General features: G+C 39.1%; 1 pseudogene; it reads right to left on the reverse strand.

Moving 5' to 3' along the window:
• Positions 1-1,348: 1,348 nt before the first annotated feature.
• LOC129630609 (sentrin-specific protease 8-like) lies at positions 1,349-2,015 on the reverse strand (annotated as a pseudogene).
• Between the last annotated feature and the right edge of the window lie 2,229 nt (positions 2,016-4,244).

Genomic DNA, 4,244 nt, shown 5'->3' on the forward strand with positions numbered 1-4,244 from the left:
TACTTCCCTTTGTTTTATGAGGACCTCATGTCCCTTTCCCTAACAGTTCTCTCCATGACTCAAAGAGAGGAAGTAAGTACTTCTTTGAATGTTACAGTTTTCCTAATAAAGCTTTTTTTTTTTTTTTTTTTTTGGCTACCCCAAGTCTTAGTTGAGGCCCTCAGGGTCTTCCATCAGCATGTGTGATTTTTTTTTTTTAAGTTACGGTATTCAGGATCTTTAGTTACATCATAGGAACTCTTATTTGCATGGGAACTCTTACTTGAAACACGGGGGATCTAGTAACCCGACCAAGGATTGAACCCAGGCACCCTCCACTGGGAGTGTGAAGTCTTAGCACTGGACCATCAGGGAAGTCCCTTAATAGAACTATTGTTTATCCATCTCTTTTCATACTGACAGAAGGTAAGGTCAGGAGTTAGAAAAACAGCAACTAGAAATGGGATTGTCTATGATTGAAATGGATGATAATAGATGACTACTATTTGCTGCAACTGTCTAGCAGAATGGCTGACACAATGCTAATTCCAAGAAAAGTCTTCTTATTGAGAAGAATACTTTTTTTTTCAGAGGGAATAGTATCATTTTATCTTGGTTTCACATTTCAAAAATTACATTGTCTGCATTTTTAATTAAGTGAAAGAGTTGAGAAAGGTCACTTTTTCTCCCTTATATCTAAAAAATAAGCTGACTTTTAATAAGTTTCAGATGTAAAACAAGAAGTCCACCATAGACATTTATTTCAACAAAGTTATTTAAGATACCCCCTTTCTTAAAGTGCTCCAGGAATCAGATGGGTGACTATGGGCTAACCCCATTTTTATCAAGTAATAACAAAGGTTATAGCTGGGAAAGCCTTTGCTTGTTGAATGGAAGAGGGATCAAAAAACTGAGTAACTTATAATACTTTGATCTTGAATCAGGTTAGGTCTTGATCTGCTTCTAGTCAGTTGATCTCTTGAAATATGTGGGCTGTGCAGTAAGATTTTGGTTTCTCTATGATTTTTTTCTTGCTTCTGTGTTTCACATATTCTTAATTTGTTTTACAGATCAATCTTTTTTTCTTTGGAATAAACCAATGTAGATAAGGGAGCCCAAAAGGGAATTAATCAGTTTTGGTGCATATTTTGAAGACATCTTCACAGAATATATTGCTTCACAGAATATATAGGGTTAAACTGACACTTTCCATTAGGATAATGCAGAGGACAACATTCTCTTAGGTGAAAGTAAGCTTTCTAAGCTTTCCTCTCCAAAACATCTTTCCTCAGGCACTGAGACTGCAGCCTTCCAATATATGGGGACAGGCAGAAAGAAGAGACTTCAAAAGTCAAATATATTTCAACAGCTAGTTTTTAGCAAGTCTGGCAGTGAGATCCTTCAATTCTTCTCTCTTCTTTGTGATGTGTGTAGGAGTGAGTAGCTGCCATAGTGATTCTGGCTGTGATCTGGAGAGGTTCTGAAACAAGGCCTCAGTGTTACGTATCGCGTACATCCCAGTCATAGCTGCTTTGTTGAACAGGGCCTTTCTCTTCCACAATGGCCAGTTTATTTCCTTTTCTGCCTATGAAAGCCTCTAGTTTCTCTGCTACCTGCTTTGCATGAAATGAGTTACTAATACCATAAGAATCATAATGAAAAAAGCTATTTTTATCCTATAGATAAACCAACAAACTCCAGTGGGTTCCCCCAACTGTATGGTTGGAGTTATCATTGATGGCCAAATATATAACTCTCTTATTGGGTAGGTTCAAGGGTTCAAGGAACATGGCGATCTCTGCTGGGTTGCCAGCGCACTTGATGAACTGAGTAACTTCGGGGCTGATGAAGCAGACGTGGTCAGAGCAGTCATGAAATTGACTGTTGGCAAAGTACTGAAAGGCAAACCCAATAACATGGACATTGAGCTGGCGTGGAGGATCCAGGAGTGAGACATTTGATTGCTGCAGCAGATGGTCCGTGTAACTCAAGACTACTAGGTCCATTTTCCACCGACCAGGGCTGCTCAGAAATTCCAGAAGCTGCTTTGGGCCACACCACCCCTACCAGCCTCCAAACAGTTCTGTACTGGCTAAAAAAGCCCATTTTAATGGAAAAATATATACGCACACACATAATCTTGATAAAATTTGCTGTAAATAAATAGAAAGGGTAGATATTTCATTATCAAGACATCCAAGGATGGTTTCATACTCTTTCCTATCTAAGCTACATTAAAAGATATATATATATATATTTATTTATTTATTTATTTGACTGCTCCGGATTTCTGTTGCAGCACATCTCCGTTGCACAATGTTTGTTGCAACATGAGAACTCTTAGTTGCGGCATGTGGGATCTAGTTCCCTGATCAGGGGACCCAGACCCACTGCATCAGGAGTGCTGGGAAGTCTCTAAGCTGCATTTGAGAAGTATAGTCACTATTAGGCAGTAAGAGAGATATGAAGTGGTGTCTCTGCAACCAGAGCCTCATAGAGAAATACATTGGAAACTTTTAGAAGGTGATGATGACTGAGCTGAGTTAAAAAAGACAATCAGAATTAGCTGGTGGGTAAAGTAGAAATTTGAGAGGAAAGAGTAAGCATAATGGTAATGAAGGCAATGTGTATAGTCCATTATTAATAATGGTTAGATTGACAGGACACGCTATGACTGGAGTTAAGAGAGAGGAACTTTGCCTGGTCTGGTAGTGTTTGCAAACCATGAGAAAGGGCTTCTTTTTTGACTTGGGTGGTGTGGAACACTGTACCAATTTAAAAGATTTTCAGAAGGTTTGTTGGCCATGGAAATGTTAATATACCAAGTCAAAAATACACACACACACATACATACACAAAATCTCTGCCCAGTTATTTAAAGATTTTCTAGTCTTATTGAAGTACAAATCATTTCAATATTGATTCACTTCTTAAGGAAAAATAAGACATGTTAAAGAACTTGGGATAATGGAAAATGCAATTCTTTGGCATGTTCACAGGGAAATGAGAAAGGAAAAGTAAAAGTCTTTCAGTCATGTCTGACTCTTTGAGACCCCATGGACTAAGTCCATGGAATTCTCCATGACTGGAGTGAGTAGCCTTTCCCTTCTCCAGGAGATCTTCCCCACCCAGGGATCAAACACAGGTCTCCCACATTGCAGATGGATTCTTTATCAGCTGAGCCATAAGGGAAGCCCAGAGATGGGAAAAGTGAGGCACAGTTGAGATCTGGCCAAAATTCTCCTGAGACTGGACATGATGACAGGTGAACCAGCACAACACATGGGATAATGTGTATCTTAACAAAGAATTTTATCACTTCTTGAAGGAGGAGGCATTTCAGAGGCAGGAGGGGAGATAATCAACAATTTGCATGGAAGGGTATAGCAGAAGTTCAGATTTGAATTATAGAAACTATGCCCACTCTGTCCCCTGGGAGAAAGTCTGGCGAATGAGTAGCCTGATAATTGACTTGAAGCAGGAAGTGCTATTGAAAAAGTATCTGAGAGATAATTCCCTGGCAGCCCAGTGGTTAAAACTCCACGCTTTCATTGCAGAGTGCCTGGGTTCAGTCCTGGGTCTGGGAATAAAAATCCTACATGCCTACAGCAGGGCCAAGGAAAAAAAAAATTTATGCCAGGCTAAGGGACCAATATAAAGATCTTGCCTTAATCCAGCTATTGTTCCTCCTTCTCTCACCAAAGGAGAGATATTCTAATAGGAAGCATAGTGTCATATTCTTAATATTACCAAGAAAATGCTTACTACAGAACTCTGGCAAATAAGGATGAGGAGTATAGTTCAGACTTGAGGTGAAAGGTGGGTTACCATTTCTCTGAATTAAATGCTAGAGTTAAACTCAATTCTTTGTAGACCTTGAGGTGACTACATAGACCATGCACAGGCTGGAGGAAGACAGGAGGGTGTAGAAATGAGGCAGAGGTTTGATGGCTGTGTCTGATCTAAGATATACAGGTGAGAGATAGTACAGCTCCAGGTAAAGCGACACTGGGTAAACAAATCAACAGAAACTTAGGAAAATTGTGAATACATATAAAAACAGAGAGAATAGCGTAATAAATTCCAGTGTACTTAATATGAGCTTCAGCAGTTATTAAAATAAGGCAAATAAAATTTCATCTATGCATCAAGCCCTAAATAATTACTATAATGAAGATCCAGGGCATTCTATCAATGCATCTGTAAGCTCTTCAGTTTGTATATCTAAGAAATAACACGCCCAGGCCCCATTTTATAAGATTTTA

Source organism: Bubalus kerabau, chromosome 17 (genome assembly GCF_029407905.1).
Source record: "Bubalus kerabau isolate K-KA32 ecotype Philippines breed swamp buffalo chromosome 17, PCC_UOA_SB_1v2, whole genome shotgun sequence".
Classification (NCBI taxonomy): Eukaryota; Metazoa; Chordata; class Mammalia; order Artiodactyla; family Bovidae; genus Bubalus; species Bubalus kerabau.